The sequence below is a fragment of the Lacerta agilis genome, chromosome 2 (genome assembly GCF_009819535.1).
Source record: "Lacerta agilis isolate rLacAgi1 chromosome 2, rLacAgi1.pri, whole genome shotgun sequence".
NCBI lineage: Eukaryota > Metazoa > Chordata > Lepidosauria > Squamata > Lacertidae > Lacerta > Lacerta agilis.
This window is the reverse complement of record NC_046313.1, coordinates 22,514,262-22,537,599: the sequence shown is the minus strand read 5'-3', so window position 1 is coordinate 22,537,599 and position 23,338 is coordinate 22,514,262. Positions and strand designations below refer to the sequence as shown.

Genomic DNA, 23,338 nt, shown 5'->3' with positions numbered 1-23,338 from the left:
CTCGTAACATTATACAGGAGACAGCAACGAAAACCATCCCAATGAAAAAGAAATGCAAGAAAGCAAAGTGGCTGACTAATGAGGCCTTACAAATAGCGGGGGAGAGAAGACAAGCAAAATGCGAAGGAGATCGTGAAAGATGCAGGAAATTGAATGCAGATTTCCAAAGAATAGCAAGGAGAGACAAGAGGGCCTTTCTAAACGAGCAATGCAAAGAAATAGAGGAAAACAACAGAATGGGAAAAACCAGAGATTTATTCAAGAAAATTGGAGATATGAAAGGAACATTTCGTACAAAGATTACCACAATTAAGGACAAAAGTGGAAAGGACCTAACAGAAGCAGAAGACATCAAGAAGAGGTGGCAAGAATACACAGAGGAATTATACCAGAAAGATATGGAGGTCTCATACACCCCAGGAAATGTGGTTGCTGACCTTGAGCCAGACATCCTGGAGAGTGAAGTCAAATGGGCCTTAGAAAGCCTTGCTAACAACAAGGCCAGTGGAAGTGATGATATTCCAGCTGAACTATTTAAAATTTTAAAAGAGGATGCTGTTAAGGTGCTGCACTCAATATGCCAGCAAGTTTGGAAAACTCAGCAGTGGCCAGAGGATTGGAGAAGATCAGTCTACATCCCAATCCCAAAGAAGGGCAGTGCCAAAGAATGCTTCAACTACCGCACAATTGCACTCATTTCACACGCTAGCAAGGTTATGCTTAAAATTCTACAAGGCAGGCTTAAGCAGTATGTGGACCGAGAACTCCCAGAAGTGCAAGCTGGATTTCGAAGGGGTAGAGGAACCAGAGACCAAATTGCAAACATGCGCTGGATTATGGAGAAAGCCAGAGAGTTCCAGAAAAACATCTACTTCTGCTTCATTGATTATGCAAAAGCATTTGACTGTGTCGACCACAGCAAACTATGGCAAGTTCTTAAAGAAATGGGAGTGCCGGATCACCTCATTTGCCTCCTGAGAAATCTCTATGTGGGACAAGAAGCTACAGTTAGAACTGGATATGGAACAACTGATTGGTTCAAAATTGGGAAAGGAGTACGACAAGGCTGTATATTGTCTCCCTGCTTATTTAACTTATATGCAGAATACATCATGCGAAAGGCTGGACTGGATGAATCCCCAACCGGAATTAAGATTGCCGGAAAAAATATCAACAACCTCAGATATGCTGATGATACTACCTTGATGGCAGAAAGTGAGGAAGAATTGAAGAACCTTTTAATGAGGGTGAAAGAAGAGAGCGCAAAATATGGTCTGAAGCTCAACATCAAAAAAACTAAGATCATGGCCACTGGTCCCATCACCTCCTGGCAAATAGAAGGGGAAGAAATGGAGGCAGTGAGAGATTTCACTTTCTTGGGTTCCATGATCACTGCAGATGGTGACAGCAGTCACGAAATCAGAAGACGCCTGATTCTTGCGAGAAAAGCAATGACAAACCTAGACAGCATCTTAAAAAGCAAAGACATCACCTTGCCGACAAAAGTCCGTATAGTTAAAGCTATGGTTTTCCCAGTAGTAATGTACGGAAGTGAGAGCTGGACCATAAAGAAGGCTGATCGCCGTAGAATTGATGCTTTTGAATTATGGTGCTGGAGGAGACTCTTGAGAGTCCCGTGGACTGCAAGAAGATCAAACCTATCCATTCTCAAAGAAATCAGCCCTGAGTACTCACTAGAAGGACAGATCCTGAAGTTGAGGCTCCAGTACTTTGGCCACCTCATGAGAAGAGAGGAATCCCTAGAAAAGACCCTGATGTTGGGAAAGATGGAGGGCACAAGGAGAAGGGGACGACAGAGGATGAGATGGTTGGACAGTGTTCTTGAAGCTAGTGGCATGAGTTTGGCCAAACTGCGAGAGGCAGTGAAGGATAGGCGTGCCTGGCGTGCTCTGGTCCATGGGGTCACGAAGAGTCGGACACGACTGAACGACTGAACAACAACAACAAAAAGAGCTACCTTTTCTAAAATTTACAACTAATAAATGCCTCTCTTTCTCTTGACTTGTATACACTTTATGAAAATTCACAAGAAATTGCTGTGTTGGTCACCAGACAAACAAGGGCATTTAGAGTATGACATGAGAAAAGTCAAGAAGAGAGGAAGATGGTGAATGAAGAGAGTTTAAACCCATGCACGGCATTGTGCAAAACAGGTGGAAATAATCTCCACAATTTCCCACAACACCAGTAGATACAGCAGCAGGCAGGTTTTTGGTGCCCGATAGTTCACAACTATATCTAAAACCTGTAAGCATTCAAAATATACTTTATGAGAGGTGTGTATATGTTATACTTCTGCTCAACAGCTGAGACAAAATCGAAAATTCTTTCTAGTAGCACCTTAGAGACCAACTGAGTTTGTTCCTGGTATGAGCTTTCGTGTGCATGCACACTTCTTCAGATACACTGAAACAGAAGTCACCAGATCCTTAAAAGAGCTGAGAAAAGTTAAACAGCTGAGAAAAGTTAAACAGCACTGGATACAAACTAAGCACTCAGTGATTTATTTATTTTTACTAATCTAATTTAAACTGTTTGTTCACACAACAGCTAGTTCTTCCTACAACCTGAAAAGGAAAACTCAATTTCTCAACAATATAAGGTGCATATGTTTCTGTAGCATAGGTCTGATGCAATAACTAAATGCCACAATAAATGTGTTCATCTTTAAAGTGCCACGTTAACTTTTTTATAATGGCTGCCTCTCCTGCATTTGCCATTCATGAATGCCTCTCCTATTTATCTATTTGCAGATTACATGGATTCATTTTGCAAAAATCATAGCGTAGGCAATTTACATCTTTTGAGCTTCCTCTTTCTAATGGCACACTGGGTAAATGTCTTCAGGAAATATAGACAAAGTACAGCCTTTCCAGATTCCCGAGAAACATTTCATTTGTAAAGGGTACGTATTTAACACTGTGACACAAATTCAAACAGCTTTAATGCCACATCTGCTGTATTTACACAAACAATAAAACAATTACTTGTAAGAAGAGAAACTGAACGTTACCTGCTGCAGCACGCATATGGGAATTCATAACTCTGTTCTCTGGCGTGACAAACAAGCTGATTCCCCCCCCCCTTGTATTTTGCTAGTAGGTACAATCCCTCCCTCTTTCATATTGTTAAACAAACATGACATGCCTGGAAACACTCTGAAAGTATTCATGTAAAAATGATCTGTTCAAGGAGCAGACTTGAAGAGCACCAGTGTGGTCAGCAGGTGAACCCTACAGCTGGGTTCAGATACCTGATGAATAATAGCCTTGAAGCAGTTTGCCTAATTTTCCCTTCCGCATAATGGAAATAATACCAAATAACCTCCGGAGCAAGGAAAATGATAAAGAGACCTAAATGTAAAGGGTAAAGGGACCCCTGACCATTCAGTCCAGTAACTCTGGGGTTACGGCGCTCATCTCACTTTCTTGGCCGAGGGAACCGTACAGTCATGTGGCCAGCATGACTAAGCCACATCTGGAAAACCAGAGCAGCACACCAAAACACTGTTTACCTTCCCACCAGAGCAGTACCTATTTATCAACTTGCACTGCGTGCTTTCGAACTGCTAGGTTGGCAGGAGCAATGGGAGCTCAACCCGTCAAAGGGATTCGAACCGCCGACCTTCTGATCGGCAAGCCCCAGGCTCTGTGGTTTAACCCACATCTCCACCCGCGTCCCTTGAAAGAGACCTAGGCCACCTTAAAAACGTGCAACTTCATTGGAGTACAGACTCAGTTTTATTCATTGCTGCAGTTCAGGTAGCTGAATGGAAGAAGATACATCACCCACTTGCTTAATTGAAATGCTGCTACATAAAAACCAGCTCAGAAGGAAATCTGGTGACGTAAGTTTCAGAACAAGGAAACTATATCATGAAAAAGGTCAGATTACTGTTTAGAGGCACTTAGGAAGCTGTCTGGAGGCTCATCCTACCATACCCTCCAACGTTTCACCGATGAAAATAGGGATGTCTTAAGGAAAAGTGGGACAGTCCAGGATCAAATCAGAAACCACGATGGCTTCTGTAAATCTGAGACAGTCCCCAGAAAATGGGGGCACTTGGAGGGTCTCCCATCTGTAGTGGAAATGCATCACCTTCCCATAGAGCCTCTAGCCATGTCAAGCAGCAGCCATTTGACATTGTTATAACCAAAGGTTAGGGGTGCAAAATGGAGGGAGGTCTGGCATGTGCTCTAGGGTGAGCACTGACCTGGTGGGGTCGCGTGGCAAGGAGGAAGAATTCTTTCCAGTCCTTTGTTGCAGGGCAACAGGATGAGCCTGTAAATGTGTCCAGAAGTTGGGAGGGAGCTGATCCCTCCTGCCTTAGGGAACTTCTCTGCCTCGGTTAATTGGGCCAATCTATTGCTTGCAACTTTCCTGTTCTATAATATTTTGAATAAATAGAAGCTATTCACCACAGTATGGTTCTCTATGGGTGTGCTGGCAAGACAACCACAAATCTGAACTATTTGTCTGTCACGGTTCAGATCCGCCCACAGTTTTTTATCCTTCCTTCTTCCTCAGTCCTCCTCGTGAAACCAGAGTAAACTGTTTGCACAGCATTTCATGAACGCCGTAAACCCACCAAAGGGAACATTTTGTCCCTATAATCTCAGGTAATGCAGGATTCTTAAGGTATGCAAGAGAGGTGCATTGAGTGACAGCGACTGGACTAGATTCTGAAAATGTTGGAGCAAACTCAAACTGCAGGGAGAAAGGGGGGTGGGGAGATGCTTCTGCAGAAGGATAGAAGATGGGAAGGAAGAGGAGATGAGTCTCTGAAGTTTGTATTCCCCCTCAGTGGCCAGAAAACAGCTGCTTGCCATCTCATCTTTTTTCATATGTTGCATCCAGGCATGAGCCTCAAGGCAGCTTTCTCCCTTTCTTCCCTTAGCCAACTTCACTGCAGGCTCACATTAAAAAACCGTGTCAGAGACATGTGTCATGTAAACCCATGTAATAAACTTTTTCACACATTTTGCTTACTCACTTGAAAAAAAAGTCCTGCCTACTTTGGCACTTCACCTTTGCAATGTTTGCAACCTTCCAATAGTTGGAGGGCAAAATTATGAAATGTATATATTGGAAATGTGAACAAGTGTGCGTACACATTTTCCTGAGGACTTCTTTAAGAAAGAAAGAAATCCATCCCTTGTCACCTCTCTGCTTGCAGACCCACAGTGGAACTAAAATATCTTCACACACACACACACACACACACGTACTCTGGTTACCAACTTAATTCATTCCGGAGGTTCGTTCTTAACCTGAAACCATTCTTAACCTGAAGAACCACTTTAGCTAATGGAGCCTCCTGCTGCTGCCAGCACACGATTTCTGTTCTCATCCTGAGGTAAAGTTCCTAACCCGAGGTACTACTTCCGGGTTAGCGGAGTCTGTAACCCGAAGTGTTTGTAACCCGAGGTACCACTGTATAGCATATAAAACTTAACAAGCAGGAGCAATGCAAATATATCACACAACAGTACTTCAGAAAATAAAAGTTAATTCAATTTTTAAAGTAAACAACCAAACCCCCAAAACATATTAAAAAATGTTTATGAAAAATGCATTGAAACTGTGTGCAGCCTCGCTGAGTTAACGTAAGTAATAAAATTCACAGTAAAAGGTCTGTAAAACAGCAGGCATAACAATGTAACAGTGAATAATATAACCGTCTTAACAGAAACAAGACCATGTCAAGTAACAACTTCAGCACCACTGACTACACATTCTCAGGCATAACGTCTTCAAGGATTCGAACCCGGTTCTCTACAGTTCCAACTGGTTCGTACTTATTAGGTTTTTTTGTAGGCTTCCGCCCACAAGGAATGTGTAGGCAAGTCCACTCAATTGCACAATACTTGAAGGCTTGTCTGGTGCCCCCTTTTGGTGCCAGCAAATCCTTGTTTTTAATTTACTTGCCTTAGGGGGGAAAACACCAAGACTGTGGAACACCTTGTCCTCTGCTGTTCACCATTTTTTGTCAGCTGGTGGAGACTTTCCTACACCAGCAGACTTTTGCTGAACTGCTTTAGGTAAGGGTCTGCATTGATGACTATTTCGATCTGTCCTGCCTGCCTGTACTTCATTGATACATTTCATTGTGGTTTTAATTTTCGCAAGCTGCCTTGCACGGGGTGTACACCTCCGAAAGTGTCGGCGCCGGAAGATGGGGCTAATGTTTGAAAGACCTTTGGTTTGGACAAGCAGAAGAACTGAATACTATTAGCAGAAGTGATCTCTGCCAGCTTCAGCAGCAAGTGAATAAGGTTGTCAGAGATGGATTATTGAATGTCTAGGCTTCAGGCATGATCAGGTGAGAAAACCAGCCCTAAGGCAGGCAGGGACTATCAGGTTCATGTTCGCTCAGAACCTGTTGTTCAGATGTGAAAGGGGATAACATTTTCAGTTGATTATAGGTTTGGATCAGTGGCATTTGTTACCAAGTTGTTGTCACCGGTCATTTCAAATTTATTGTTTCAACGTTTAAATGAATGGGGGTGTGCTGGCCCCAAGGGTTTGTCCGTGAAGTGAGGTCCAAGTCCAGTCCTGGGTCTAGGGGTCCAAAGGAGGTCAGTCCGGCGGGGAGCGAGGCAGGGAGCAGGTCAAGGTCCAAGGCAGGTGCAGGCACAAGGTTGCAGGTTGAACATACGCTTGCAACTAAGCTGCTCACGCAACTTGGGCTGGGTCTGGCTGGCTTTTATCTGGCCCTATGCTTAGGGCGGCCCCGATCCTCCGGAGACTCGCCTCTCCTCCGGGCCTGGAGGTGAGCACTCCTCCTGTAGGCACTTAGCTCTCTTCGCCTCTCTGTCCTGAGCCTCTGCAGCTCAGGAGAGGCTGGTGGGTTACTGGACCCAGGGGCTGCCTCAGCTTCCTCTGAAGAGGCTGGGAGTGGAGCACCTGCAGGCAATGGGTCCTCCCTCCCATCAGGAGCCAGAGCAGACTCTGCTGATGCCTGCACCTGGGGATCCAGCACAGGTGGGGATCCTTCAGGCTCAAGCCCTGGCCCCGGCTCAGCTGGTTCTGGAGGCGGGGAATCCTGTGCAGGCTGGGATCCCTCAGGTTCAGCATCAGAGTCTGACTCCCAGGCCATCACAGGGGGGGGGGAATCCCCTGTATTCGTCGTTGCTCTGAAAAATTTGGCTAACCCTTAAAATGTCTTCCAAAATAAGCAATTTTGCATGCCCATGTGTCCACTCCATACCTATGATGAGTCAGGCAGGCTTATTGATCCAAATAACTGTCTTCCTGTCATTTTCCTTCCAAAGGGAAGGCACTGCGCTGCCATTTATTTGTCTCCTACATTTCATTCAAACTGTGTTCCTTTTTCTCAAGGAGGGAAGAAAACCTTGATTGGTAAAAGAGCTATCAGTATAATTGGCCTCCTTTTGATACCAGAGGTTAATAATAATAATAATAATAATAATAATAATAATAATAATAATAATAAACTACTATCTAGGTGACCTTTAAATGATGAACAGATGGTGGTTATTACTGACACCCCCTGCCTTGTCTGTGATACCATATGCATCTGAGCTCATTCTCCAACCTTCTCAACAGCTATTTGCAGGCTCTAGAACTCCGTGCCCAAAGAAGGTCAATTTCTAATTATTTACTGTCTAACACTTTAAAAAAAAAGTGGCTTAAGGAGAGGTGGACAAAGGGACCCTTAAGCTTGTGTCATAATTGATTTTAGTTGGTTGTTTTGATTAATGTTTCACCAGTCTCCTTTTAACTATTTTATTCTTTTCTATATTGTCATTTTATGATATTTTGTGGGTTTTCTGTTGTTGTTTTCCACCTTGACTACTATTTTCAGGCAGGGTAGAATTCAAGTTCACCAGATAACTAATGTCCCATTTGTTGAATTGGTCCCTTTGTCCACCTCTCCTTAAGCTACAACAGGCATGAAAACTCACTGCTACTTTAGCTCAGGAGTCAAGTGCGCCATTCAAGGATGACAGCATCATGTGGTCCCACACGTCCCACTGCGTTTGGTTTTCTCTCCATGTCCAAGGACTCATTGATCACATTAAATAAAACTCCCAGCTCACATCTCCTATTCATCATTCTGTTGTAGCAGCCTTGTAAACAATGGGTTTGATTGCCTTTTCTATCTGTGCAATTTTATTATCAGTCAGTCGAAACTTCGTGTGTACACACTGTGGATTGTGAAGGGGTGAAATGTTATTGACATTTAACACCTAAAACCTAATGTCAATTTGCTTTATATTTGTGCCAAGTGTAGGCGTTGGCATTCATTTTGTACAAATCATTTATCAGTCTACAGCCTCTAGCAAAGATTAACACCTGGGAAAGGATAACTGTATTAATGCACAAATATTATCAATTCAGTTCTGTGGTCAAAGGCTTGGTCGATGCAGCCACAAAGGGATAAAGGTGTAGCATAGTCTCGGGTGAACAGCGTCAACAGCTAAAAAACCAAGAAGGAGTGAAGGCTGGAACATTTTACATGTTCAATGAGATGGAATGGCTTTCCATTGAGTTGCATAATAGGCTATTTCTGCTCAACAGCTTTGGAAAAAGATTAGCACAAACAACACCAATATATGTAGACACTACTGAGGTCTTTTATATAAATTAATTAGATCCTGACCTTTCATATTATTTGTATTCCTATTTTTACACGCATTATTTTTAAACTGTGTGTCAATTTGTGTTCTTTACAGACTTATTTGCATGACCACTTGTTGTTTACATTCTGTCGGCGGTGAGATCTTTTTAAGCTTAATTTTCCAGTAAAATATGAAGGCCCAATCCAGCCACCAATAAAGTCAACGGATCTTAGTAGTGCTGAACTTTGGGAAGGAACGGTACTTCAGTTCAGAAGCGGGAGACTTGTTGGACTCCATCACCAATCAGCCCCAGCCCTCATGGCCAATGGTCAGGGATACCACAACATCTGGAGGGCCACAGGTTCCCCACACTATACAACGGCAGTGCTAATCTGAATGATGGCACATAGGTTACAGAATTAATTCTGATATTACTGAAACTGCATGTTTAAATGCTGCATGTTAAAACAGTGAGCAAAAGCTTACCCATGAAAAGCTAGCGAAAAAGGTAGAAGGGTATTTTTGATTTGCAGGAGCAAATCCTTCTTCCTCATTCTAAAGTGGTGCAGGCCCAAGAAGTTTGCATTTCATTATTATTATTATTTTCTTAACAAATACATTGGTCTTTCGAATCAAAGCCCATGACGGGGAAAGCTCGTAGCAGATTTTGTTTCTGAAGCAACTGCACCTTTGTTTCATTGAATTTTAAAATAATGCATACATGCTTTACCAAGAAACTTCTGGGAACTTCTGTTCTCATATAGGTGAAGCAGAATTCGCTAACCAAATATTGCAACATGTTAGGCAAGGCTATGTCCTCAGATGCCCTCCAAAAAAAACACGTTGGCATAAGAATGTATATAGTAACATTAAGTCCTCTGGAGCTATAACACAGGCTCCATTTAGTTCTATCAACAAATAAGCAGGATGTTTAGCTACTCCCGAGTCTATACCCTGACAGATTTTAGGAGTAGGCGCTATCCTTTCAGCACCATAATAGCAAGCAAGCCACGATAAACACAACACCGACACATACATTATTATGTGCAGATCTCTTTAGAGCCTGGTAAAGAGAGGCCTTCACAGTTGGAGAATGAAAGCTTATCACATGCTGAGAAGCTGATGAGCAACAGTGAATCTCAAAACATTGTTTCATCCTCAGCAATCCTTTTCGCCTAAATAGCTAAAAGTCAAAAAGGGGAAAAGGAAACTCAAGAAACCCTGAGAAAATAAAAATGTTTTCACCTGATACCCAAAAGAAGAATTATGGACAGTGTCCTTACTGGGGAGGAGTTCCAAAGATGGTTGAACCTTGGAAGACTGAATAATAATAATAATAATAATAATAATAATAATAATAATAATATAAACTCTGGGTGGATTCCAACAGAATATTGAAAACACAATCAAACATCAAACATTCAAAACTTCCCTAAACAGGGCTGCCTTCAGATTTCTTCTAAAAGTCAGATAGTTGTTTATCTCCTTGACATCTGATGGGAGGGCGTTCCATAGGGCAGGTGCCACTACTGAGAAGGCCCTCTGCCTGGTTCCCTGTAATCTTACTTCTCATAGTGAGGGAACCGCCAGAAGGCCTTCGGAGCTGGACCTCAGTGTCCGGGCTGAACGATGGGGATGGAGACGCTTCTTCAGGGAGAGGGCCATAGGTGATCATAATACAATAAAAGTATTCTGGATCAAACCAAAGGCCCATATAGCCCAGCATCCTTTTTATCAGAATGGCCAATCAGATGCCTGTGTGAAGCCATAGCTCACGGGCAGAGAATCTGCCTTGCATGCAGGAGATCCTAGGAGAGACTCCATGTGTGGAATCCTGGCAATCCACTGCTAGTCACCGTAGACAATACTGAGCTCGATAGACCAAAGGCCTAAATTCCTATGAACCACAACTGAAAAGGTCCCCTCTCTGCCTTACTCCTAATGGAAGGACTGGTAGGGAGTAGGGATACCAGGTAGGGCCTCTGAGGTTGATCTCAGTAACTGAGCAGATTCACGTGGGAAGAAGCAGTCTTTAAGGTATCCTGGTTCCAACCTGCTTAGGTTAAAAAAAGTCCAATGTTCCAAAACTGGAGTGACATGCACCAAACACTTAGGCCCAGTTAATTATTGTGCTGCTATATTCTGACATTTCCAAACAGTCTTCAAAGACAGCTCTTTGAACACACTGAAATAATCTAAACAACACACACTGAAATAATCTAAACAACAATCTCCCAGGACACAGATAACAGTGGCCCTGCAATCTATGTCTTTGAAGGATTTCAACTGGCACACTAGTCGCAACTGATGAAAAATACTTCAAGCTATCAAAGCCACCAGGTATCTTGAAGCTAATATATCTTTCTTTTCAGTAGCGGCACCTCCATATAAATAAACTTCTGGTCCTTCTAGCCTTCAGATCTAATCCACATTCTATAAATGTTATTCATTAACATGAATGGGGAGCTGCTTTTCCATCGGTATATACTTAGCGATTTCTTACTTATTGAAATCAAACGCCATAGATAAGAAGAAATGAGAATAGCTAGGATGGAGTTTTCCAATGAAAAGCAAGGCCTAACAAAAAATATTAATATGAGCATCACCCGGCTCAAAATATAAATTATGTTCACATGAATGAACTTTATTAAACTGATGTGATTGTTATGGTAAGGTAAACATATGCAATCAAGGAGACTAAATTGCACAAAGCAGGTTGGTCTAATCTGTGTTTAATCTTCCTGTTTTCCATTGCCTTGTTTCAAGCTCTGAGTGAAATGTGTTTGACAAGCTTCACTGACAGATGTTGCAGGGGATCTGTTTTAACAATCGGTTGCCCTATTTGCAGTATCTGGTATCAAGAGGAAATTTTCCACTAACTAGCCATGTTCACTTATTTGCATTGCTCTGCAATCATGTGTGTGTGAGATGTATATCTACTTTCTATTTGTGGAAGCATAAGTAGGGAAAGAGGCTGCTAAGAAGATGGCCCTGCTTTTCAACAGAGGCTTTGCTGATAGGGTATTTTGTCCAGACTTTAGGGAACTTAATGAAATATCGACTACCCTGCGGCTGAGGGCCAAAGCAGGTGTGGCATTTGTAATCTCACAACAGCCCTGTGAGTTTGATTAGACAGAGAGATAATGATTGGCCTGAGATCACTCAGTGAACCTCACGACAGTGTAGAGATTTGAACCTCAGCCCCTACAGTCGTAGCCTGATACTATCCACAACACAACAGTAGCTTTACTGTGTGATTTGTGAGAAGGTTTGTTGTGAGCAAATTTGTGAATGACCTCAGAATTTCAGATCTAAAAGCCATTCCAAGTCTTCCATTAGATGGCATGCATACAATGTGCTATATGCTTCTATAACAAGCATTAGCATGGCAATACCTCATTCCCCCTCACCCACAACATGCATTATGCAGGCTCAATTGTTAGAGATCTGCAATTGGCTGTGGTTCTCCAGAGGTGCCCACTCAGTAGCCCATATTGACTTCACTGATAACAGATGGAGGTTGGCCCCAACTGTAGTGGGTGTAGTCATACCTGCCCAGTGTTGTTGTGGGTGGGGGGTGTACACCAAAACCACAACAACTACTTCTTTTATTGTGTTGGAGGGCATGGAGAAGGCATGGGAAACCTCGTCGTCGACAGGAGGATATCGAAACACATTTCAAATAACCACACCCACCCTTGTGGGCTGAAGATCTAGAATACATATCTGGATTAAAAGCAGCTCATTGAGGGTGACTGCAAAGAACTTTGCATTGTGCATGTCAAATAAACTACTGCTTTGTGCTCTAAATGGGTAAGTGCGTACACTGTCAGCGTTTGTTTCTTTTAATGAGCGCAAACGCTTTCAGCAGAAGCTTCTTTCGCTGCAAAATATTCCGATCAGCTCCGCCACAGCAACAGAACCGAAACTGGCACAGCTATGATAACGGCATTTTTGCCCGAGGGAAAGAGCAGCAGCAAGGAAGAGATCCCTCCTCTATTAGACTAAATGAGAAAGACAAGACAGTATGTGATTTCTATGTTAATGAGTAAATCCCTTAAAAATCCCCTTGACTGTCCACAGCACAGCCAGCTGTTGTATCTCAATCTCTCGACCCCTTAACAAGGCTGATTTGGATCATGCATTGTGGGTGCCTCTACAAATTATAAAGTATAAAAAAGCAAAGTAATAATAAAATCCTGTCAATAACCTTAACAATATTTTTTTTTTACCAGTTAAAGGAATGACCCCAACAAACGTTGCAGCTGCATAATCTCCATTGATTTTAAGTAACTTCAGTGCATGGATAGCTCAGTTGGTTGCAGCATGGTGTTAATAATGCCAAGGTCGTCGGTTCGATCCCTGGATGGGACAGCTGCATTGCAGGGGGTTGGACTAGAAGGTCTTCAGGGTCCCTTCCAACTTTACAATTCTATGATTCCATGTCAAGTCCTGCAGGAGCCCCATTTCCAGAACGTAAGCTGTGATTCAGGATTTCAAAGCCCCAAAGACCAAGTCTATCGACAAGAATTGCGACAATTCAGAACCATTTTTTGAGTTGACTTTAATTTTAATTTGCATAGCAAATCAACATCATCAGCACATGACAGCTACTGAACTATCATTATTGCACAATTACTTTGAAAGAAAGCAAGTAAGTACAATAGACTAATAGATTTCACGAAGAATATTTCATTTCATTTTTCTCCCTGCACCCACCCCCTCCCTTTTTTCTTTTGCTGGAATGATTGCATAAGAATTATCTTTTACTGGCAGCCAGTAATTTCACTAGAAGTTAGAATTCTCTGTTACTATCAAGTGTCAGATGATTCTGTTCATAAATTATGGTGATGGAGCCTTCTTCTCCCCCCCCCCCCCCTCAAAAAATGACATTTTTGATCAAGAATGATTGTTTCCTCTAGGGGAAAGATTGCTTGTGACTACACCAAGATGACTATTTTAAGTTGAGGATCTTGTCAGGAAAGCTTCATCTGAAGAGGGCAAAAAAAGAGTTTAAAACTTGAAAAATAATATCAAGATGATTTCGTTTTCTCATGTTCACCAGAGAATTGTTCTCCACCAGAGAATGAAGAGATGTGGTAGACTCCCACATCCAAGTCCAGAGAAGAGAATTCACCCCCCCCTAAAAGAGGCTTCTGTATACAGATGGCATCCCAGATCAGGTCTGATCCACTGGTAATCTCTTGCCCACATGCCAGATCCAGCCTACTTACCACAGTGTGATAAAAACATGGCAACAAGCTATTAAAAATAAAATGCCAGATCGGGACTGCATTGTTTCCAAAGCTGAGAAAGTTTTGGCACCTCGGCCATACAAGCACCATTTTCCAAACTCAGCATTCATGTCGGTGCTATTAAATGTGAGAAGGGACGTTTGGTGTTTGACCTTATATAGCCTTCCTAGAGATCATTTCGCAAGCCATCTGTTTCATGAGGCAGCAACTGTTCATCAAATCACGAGCATTCAAATTGCTAAATATACCCCCAGGCAGACGGGCAAGTGTGAAATCCCACTCTTTTGGCGTGGACTGTTCTGCCTACGGCTCATCTATTAAGAAGTGCTTCAGAGGCTACTTATTATTGACGACCATTGGTTTTTATGGACTTTGGGTTAACAGCCAGGTCAAGGCACTTTTGCCTAGATGCCTCTTGGAAGTGACATTGCTATGGATCTCAACAGCCCTAGAGACACTTCCTCAAAAGTAAGACCCACTGAATTCAATGGGCTCCACCTAACTGGGTTCAGAAATGTGGTCTATGGTGCATCTTGATGAAAAGGAGGGGACAGTTAAAACTGCTTTTAAACATTTCTGTTCGCATCCAAAGTGTGAACTTTCACCCAGCGGAGATCGCAAATGTGACACAATCTCTGCACAGATTTCTTGGGAGGTGATACCAGCCAAGTCTATGCAGACTCCTGAGATGATAGAGTGGACTGGAGTACAGATGGAGAAAGTTGTTTTTATTGCTTTCCCACTATTAGACTTGCTGCAAGATGGGAGAGGAAGAGGCCAACCAATCATGGAGAAATGTCCCATCCCAGTTTGTTCTTTGCTGTACTAGTTTCTTATTTTTTTCCCCTTTAAAAAAATGAAGAATGTTAAAATGTGATTCCCCCCTCCCAACACTACCTGAACTGATCCAGCCAATTATATCACCTCAGCACTCTTATTTCGCCACTCAATTAGCACCTCATTCTGCCCAATGTGAATCCCAGATCACGGATAGGGAAAAGAGGAAAGGTCAACAGCAGAAAATGTTAAGTTGGCCCAAACCCATTTTCTGGAAGTAAGCACTACTGAAACCAGTGCAATCTGCTTCTGAATAGATTTCTATAAGCTTGCTCTGTCTGCAGTGGAAAATGTGAATGAAGTGAGACTGTGGTAGCCCAGGAAAGAGATTGTCCATGAATAAACAAAATATCTTAGAAGGTTAAGCCTACCTATGAGTCTCTGGCTTCGAAGCATGGCTGCTCCAAGACATTTTGCAGCCTGAAGCACTGCAGAGAATGGTGTCTCCCCCCACCCCACCCCCAGGACAGAGTCACACTGTATAGTAGCCCTGAGCATGCGCAGAATTGGCTTAAAAGGAATTATTTTCTTTCAGAAAAGTAGGTGGAAGAGAAATGGTTTTCACTGCTGCCCTGAATCTTTTCATAGAAAGTGGAGTGCTAACAGGCATAAAAAGAGTAGAATAGGAACACATTTAAGACACTAATGAATGTTAGCAGTATTAGGAGTATGATGCCATCTTCATCTTAAGTCACGTTTAATTTATCCAACAACTCACCTAGAATACAGATTGATGGTTGAGCTATATTAATTGACATTTAAGAGTTCTAAAGAGCTGGAGAAAACCTCGCTGTTAACAGTTACTTTAATTTTGAAGGAGAAATTACTTTCAAAATTACCCCTGTGGGTTTTATTTGTGAATTCATAGCAGATTTATCCAAATCCATCCTTGACATAAAGCTTTAGCCGTCATTGTCACAGCAGGCAAGTTCTTATCAGTAGAACTCATCTTCTGTGTTGCTCACGCTAACAACAGAAAGAATGCATGAGGAGAAAGGCGTTTTTGCCCCACTTTGCCCAAAATCATGCTGATTACCATGTTAGCTTTGAGTTGTACTTGACCTCTTTAGCTGCCAAGTGATGACCTACAAAGAACTTTTCTTATTTTCCCACACCAACAGTAATTACCCAGGAGGGAACAAATGGGAGTGAAGATCCTGGAACCTAATGGGCTTTTCAAACTTAACAACTGTTGGAGACATTGCTTTAAATGGGCAGATAGCTTTTTGTTCAGTTTTTTTTCTCCTTCTGACCTACAGACTAATTTAAGTTAGAAATGCATGTTTAAGAAGAGAGGTGCTGAGGCTCAGGCCTGTCCAAAAACCCTTTCCTCCCCCCTAACCACCACACCACCACCGGCAGGGACAGTCCACCCATGAGGAAAGTGAGGAGACCCCCTCAGGCAGCAGGATCCACAGAGGAATCAGATTCCAGTGTAGAGCTTTACTCCCCCCCCCCCCCGCTTGTTCCTGAGGTAGATCTTCACTCACCCCTTCTTCCCTGGTGGAGAGAGAATGCGCCATTTTGTGGTTTGCCTCAGGTGCCAAAATATATTGAGCTGGCCCTGTGCCTGAGGCAAGATGTCCCACTAATGGTTCCCAACACAGATCCGGGTTGGAAGGAGACCAGTAGCAATGCATCTGCTTCGTGAGAACTCCCCCTTTTTCACTGAGAGCATATGTGAAAATTGGACGTTCCAGGAGGTTGTTACTGCTCTCCCTAGCTTTGGTTTTGGCTGTGTCTTTGGCTGACCCAAAGCCAAGTTGGAAGCCACTGGCGCTGAGACCAGACTGTGATCTCCTGCTCCCTGTGGCCACCCAAGATGGGTCACCTCAGGTCGCTTCACTGGTATACCAGCAATGCTATGGCAGCAAGCTAGCCTAGGGGCTGCAGGGCAGGCCACATGGCACACCTTTCTAGTCATTGTCCATCCCTCAGAAATTGCCGCCTGAGGAAGCTGCATCACTTTGCCTCATGGTAGGACTGGCCTTGCTCAGGTGCCAAAAGATCTCTGGCCAGCCATTCATAGAAGGCAGGAGAAGGCAGGCAAAACTAGAATTAGGCCTCATCTGCTCTATAGATTTAAAGTAGTATCATGCCACTTTAAACAGTCGTTGCTCCTCCCTGTCAAGTATCCTGGGAACTATAGTTTGTTAATGGTGCTGAGCATCATGAGGAGGCCCTTATTCCTCTCACAGAGTTACAATTCTCAGACTTCCCTGGGAAGAGGGATGGAGAATCAGGAATTGTAACTCTGAGGAATAGGGGTCTCCACTAACCCTCCACAAATATTTCTCGAGGAGAGTTTCTGCTCTGAGGCTTGCCTGCGTGGGTTTGTTAACTGTCCTGTCCACCCCTCAGCGAGAAAGAAAGAAAGAAAGAAAGAAAGAAAGAAAGAAAGAAAACATTAGGCGCCCATTGCAATGGAACATTTTCCCCCATGGAAAAATACCTACAGAGGAACACATATGGAAAATGTTAACATTGCCATTAGGATCTCACTCACATGAAGCCCTTGTTTTAGCATCACATCACATTATCTATGATTGCTTTCATTGCATTAGATTAGATTTCCTGCTTGCTCCTGATTATGGACCTTTCAAAAACCCATGTGGATTTCATATTCAAGCAGTTCTCAGCTGATTTACTCCGAGAGTATCTGCGCGTAGAGGAAACACATTCCTTCAGAATCAATCCTATGTAAGAGCTCAACTTCAGAGCTTTCAACCAGCTTGGTCCAAGAGACAAACCACTACAGATGCCAAGTAAATCAAATCAACAGCACCCTCCAAAACATTTTCATGTCAATCAAGGTGCTTGCCCTCTTCTCTTGCCTTCTTTTCCCTGGGAGAATATTGACACAGTTTTGATGGTCTGCTGTTTCTTTGTAGAGAATGCCGCTCAGGAAAACATCGGTATCGGCGTCAAATTTATAGATGTAATAGGAACAGCGGTATCAAATATGAAGCCACTTACCATTGTCCCTTTGCTACCTCCGCGCCTGCAATCATGAAACTGTAAAAGAAAACAAGGGTTGTGTTAAGGATCAGACGTCTCCAAAGCCACAGCCTCCAAAGTCTCCAGTTAAACATTTACCCCAATTTGCAGCTGTAATCTAGCTCCAGGAATCTGCTTAGGTCGCTCCTGGCATCTTGAGAATCAGGTGACAGGCAGCCCGTTTGCTTGCCGCCATGCCCACCCCATTTAAAAATGTGTGCTGAAACATTCACAAAAAGTCACTGGAGCACATTCAGGCTAGGATTTCAACAATCGTGGAAAAGAGAAAGATTTCCTGGGTCAAGAAAAAACAAAAATCCAACAACTCTTCATAATACAAATAACCTGGTTTGGTGTTACCTATTGAAAAGTCACTAAAGGGAAAAAGTCATCTCAAAAGAGCTCTCTTTTTGATTCTCTTTCTTTCATCTGTTTGCCCTAAGTTGGAGTGGAAATTTCCAGAGCAAGCAAAGGGAAGGGGTTAAGCTACTATTAAGGAGGTGGGTGGTGCATTAAATGGAACAGTTAATCAGTGCCAGGGGGAACACAATAACCTTCATATACTTCTTACATACCATCAGTGCTTTTTATCAGGGGGAGACACAGGGGTACGCATATCCCTAAACATTTTGTGAACCTTTGTACTTTTGTCCTTTAATTGTATTTATTTTTCCCAATTTGAACTATAAAATGGTGATTTCATTGAGTCAAAATGAGAGTACCCCTAAACATTTTTTTTAGGGGGGAAAGCACTGCATACCTGCTAAAAACAATACATTTTCCAACATGCTAAGAGCATTTTAAGCACGTTTTCTGCTGATGGCTCATTAAGCTATTAAGCTCATTAAGTTTTCTGCTTATGGCTCATTAAGCTATGGTGTGAAGTGATACATAAATCTTCAAAATACAGTCAAAGCTTGGTTGTCGAAAGTACTGTAATCCGTTCGGAAGCCCGTCCAGCTTCCAAAATGTTTGACAACCGAGGGGCAGCTTCCGATTGTGTTATGCACTGAGCTGAATCCTAGAACATTAGGATCCAGAATGCAGCAGTCTGATTGGTCCTAGAGCAATAGGACCCAGAATGCAGCAGTCTGATTGGTCCGCAGGAGCCACCCAATCCAGCTCCAGGTGGAAGTGAATCAGCGACCTGATTGGCCTGCAAGAGCAGCCAATCAGGCTCCTGGAGGAAGTGAATCCGCAACCTGATTGGCCTACAGGAGTAGCCCGGAATTAGCCAATCATGTGGGGCCCGTTGTGTAAATAATGTATATATAGCTGACGTTTTGGGGAAAGATTCATTCATTACTACTAGGAGCTGAATAAAGAGCATGAAATTCACACTTGTCTCCGAGTATATTTCAGATTGGCTGCAGGAGCTTCCTGCACTCAAGCGGAAGCCGTGTCGAATGTTCGACTTCCGAAAAATGTTCAAAAACCAGAACACTTACTTCCGGGTTTTCAGCGTTCAGGAGCCAAAACATTCCAAAACGGAGGCATTTGGGAACCAAGGTTTGACTGTAAATAAAAAAATAACATAATTAGAAACACATAAAAGTATTTACGGTATTTATTTTCACCAAACAGGTTTTAAAGCATATGCTTATAGAGAAGATGTTTTTATCCAGACAGACATTCCCAGACAGCTGATCCCAGCCATGCCTACTGATGGATTTATGGAACAGCAGAATAATAACTTAAATTGCTTTTCTAGGTTCTTGTTATTACTGTATATGTTTCCTGACGTGGCAAAAACTCTTGGTGTGCATCACATTTTTTCGAACCCTCTCTTGCCCTCCTAGTTACTTCTTTGCTCCAAATTGCACATAACACACAAGCACTTCACATTTTTGTTTATTTGTTTATATATATATACTAGATTTTTCTATGGGGGATTTAGGCTTTCTCAGAATTTTCTTTTGCAATTTCTAATAAAATATTTTGAATTTTCCCTAAAATACGTAAAGAATAATTCTTACACAGAGTTTGAAAAAAAGTAGCTAGCTTCGCCAAAGCCGTTATGCAAGGCACCTTATTTGCTTTCACTTTAATTAATGATAAAATATTTGAGGGGGCGAGGTGGACGTTGCCACTCAAATGTTGTGCATGCACCATGTCTTATGATTGATTACCTGGGCCCCCCACAATATTTCATTCAGTTGGCAGCCCTGGTTTGTGGTGCCCACCGTTGGCTGACTGGCATTATGTGAGAGAAAAATACAAAAGACGGGAACTGGAAAAGGTCTGTGTGTCTGCATTCTCCTTCTCGAGAATGAGAAGCATACAGACGATATTTCTTTTGGCAGCTGAAATCTAATCCTTCCTACCTTGGTCAGCATAACAAAAAAAAAAGAGCAGGAAGCATAGGCAGGGAATTTTCCATTCCTGGAACTTTATTATTATTATTATTATTATTATTATTATTATTATTAAGTAGACACATATTCCTTCTCTATCAGGTAATTGTCAGATTGAGATGTTTCCATCCTGTCTACACATCTTGTTTTGTCTAGGGCACTTCTGTGTTATATGACACCCCTTTCACTTACCAAAAAAAACCCCCAAACCTTCCCCAACCTCAACTGAGCTTAGAGCATTGCCATTGTGCAGGTCGAAACTTGAGAACTTTTTAGATCCCTGTGGGGAATCGAGCTGGAAGCTGGAGGCTATGTTAGTGGAAAGCTAGCCTCTGCTTGTCCCTTAATAAAGACAAGGTGCGCTCATATTCTGTACAAAACAGCGTGCGGGATTTCTCCCCCTCTTCTAGTGTCGCCGCTGCTTTTTGCCACTCTTAGTGCTTTGGTTCAACTTCCCAACATATGGGAGGCTATTCTCTCCGCACACCCATTACACAGCTTGATTTATACATGCTTAGAAACAGACAAGGCTCAAAACGAGCAAATGTCTGTTTAATATTTGGGGCTCTTGAGGAATGTGTTGGCCGTCACTGCCGGCCCTCATGGAATGTGTGGCTGTGTCTCATGTGGGCAGCTTGAGTCAATACTTTCAACATTAAAACAAGTCATAATTAAAATATGCATGATCTACAAAGGCTTTAATTACCACGCAGTGCCTCTCCCTGGCAACGTCGCGCCTGTAGGAAAGACGAGCCTGTACCACTACAAAGGCAGCGCTAACGACGACGCACGCAAGATATAAAAAGAAAAGAAAATCGTATTGGAAAAGGGGAAATTGGGAGGGGGGGTATTACAGATGAGCATTCTCATTTTGTAAGCTGGAGTTGCACAGCATGTGCATAACACACTGACTGGAAATTAAAACAGCTACTTGTGCTATTGGCTATCAGTCTCATTTCTCTCCCCTCCCTGCTCTATCTTTCTCATTATGGTTCTGAACCAGCCCCTTTCCATATCTTTACACCTGGTTTCCATTCCCCTCATGGAACATATCTGAAACTGCCTCATACGGAGAGCCACCTAACCAGTCAAGGTGGAGCAGACTCACAATTAGGTGCTGCTAAAGTTTCTGTTTCACTAATTAGCAGCTTCATGGGTCTGCTTTACAAATCATAGAACTGTAGAGTTGGAAGGGGTTCTCAGGATCACCTCATCCCATGGTTCCCAACGTGGGGCACACAGCCCACAGGCGGGCGGGGGGCAATTTGATTTTTAAGGGGAGCAATTCGAGAATGAGTTGTTAACAGTTCTTGGCCTTTTAGGCTTCCTCCACGTGAATAGGAGTTCCCTTTTGGAATAATAAAAAATTGTAAGTCTTTAGGATTTTGGCATGGCCAAAAAAAAAAAAAAAAAGGCTGGGAACTACCTGTTCTAGTCTCAACACTCTGCAATGCAGGAATATGCAGCTGTCCAATACAGGGATCAAACCTGCAACCTTGGCATTATCAGCACCATGCTCTAACCAACTGAGCCATCCAGGCACATAATGGTTAGTCCATTCTTCATATGCCCCTTTCCCAAGATAAATTGCTTGGGGTTGGGTAGACGTAGAGTTGAGAGGTCCCTTAGAACATCTAGTCCAACTTATGTTCAATTCGGATTTAACCAACATTTTCCAGACGGATCAATGTGGAAGCAGGATGGAACAGACTTTTGAAAGAACGCATGAAAAACGCATGAAAATTTGAGTGAACTCTTCATCCCTACTTCAGAATTAATGTCATTGAAGAGGGGGAAATAATTATTCAATGAAAGCAACTAGAAGAGAAAGCGGAACTGCAAAGACCTTGTCCTGACCCTTGGGAAGTTCCATATCCCCAGGCCCCACACTTAGACGTAGCTTTGAGGCAACCATTGATTTCACTGTCCTCAGAAATGGATTTAGCTCTCAGTGTTCCACCTAATGAACCCACATAACATCTTAATTAATACCTAAGAGTGACTAGCTGGCGTTGGTTAGCTGTGCTCAGCAGCACCATTAGGAAAGTTCTTCTTACATGTTTAAAGAAAAATTGATTTTTTTTTTCTTCCAAGAAAACACCAAGCAGGCATCGGAACAACAGAAGAGCAGACAGATTGAGTGGCATTATGTTGTTTAACCGTACCACGTAATCACAGGTGAAACATGACCAAAGAGAAGCTAGTCAAGAGATAAGTTGTTTGGGAGCAGGGCTACCGCAAATGGGCTGCTTCTGAAGTAGAGTTCTCCCCTCTGTCTTCAAATGACTCCTGGGACAGAAAAGATTAATGCCAGGAATGAGTTTTGATCATCTCCATTTGTGAGGCAGAGCTAGTTCATATAATCCACTGAAGTGGAGGAGGGGATATGGCTTGCGTGGCACCTAGTAGACTTTGCCACTGGCAGGAGTTGTACAATGGCCTCATCATGAACCCAGCTCACACGACAACTCCCATTTACTGCATCGCCATACAGTCCATTTTCTGAAGCTTTATAGAGGCCTCATAACTTGGGGTTGAGCTTCAAGTTGAAGGGCACTTCAGAACAAGACAGGGAACAACAACAAAATGCCTAGCAATGGTAAGGAAAGAGTGACTCCTCACTTGTTTCTTCTTCATGTCCAGCACAGCCTCATCCCATAGGGAGAAATGGGGCACTGCCCCACCAACCACAGTCTGCCCTCAACCAGCCCCCACCTGTCTGCCTGCTATCTTCCAACCAGTCCGTGGGGTGCTGTTTGCATTACATGCAAGCTTCCTCCTCTCAGCATCGCCCTCAAAAGGGAGGGGGACAGGGACAAAACTAAAATTAGTTTCCTCCCTCTCTCATTGACTTCAGCTCCACCTATTCATGGCCTTCCTGCTTTCTGTACCAATGGGCACCAGCCTCCACTTGCGTCTTAGTCATAACTTCCTTCCTTCCATCTGTCCTTTGAGACAGGTTAAGAAAAGCAACTTCTGAGGTGGCTTCATTGCTGGATTCCTCCATAATTAGTCCCTGGCTAATCCACACAGAACATCACCGCTTGGTCAGCTTTGCAAAGGGCCCATTTATTATTATGGCCCTGTCCAAGTCATTCATTGGGCCTCACAAGATTACCTGCAGGGACACACAGGACCGCCAGTGTGGCACAGTGGTCCTAGTGTTGAACTATCATGTGGGAGATCAGATTCATATCATGAAGCTCAATGGATGAGCTTTGGCCAGCCTACCCTACCTCACGAGGTTCTTGTGAGGATAAAATGGGGAGACCACCATATGTACCACCTT

The 23,338-nt window shown here is 43.0% G+C and overlaps 1 protein-coding gene across 1 annotated transcript in view; it reads right to left on the bottom strand.

Moving 5' to 3' along the window:
- Positions 1–17,770, bottom strand: part of KCNJ16 (potassium inwardly rectifying channel subfamily J member 16) — a 46,718-nt gene extending 28,948 nt beyond the window's left edge. Inside the window, exon 1 of the mRNA XM_033138920.1 lies at positions 17,675–17,770. The gene's annotated coding sequence lies outside the window, so the exon portion shown is untranslated. The remainder of the gene's footprint in view (positions 1–17,674) is intronic.
- Positions 17,771–23,338: the final 5,568 nt, after the last annotated feature.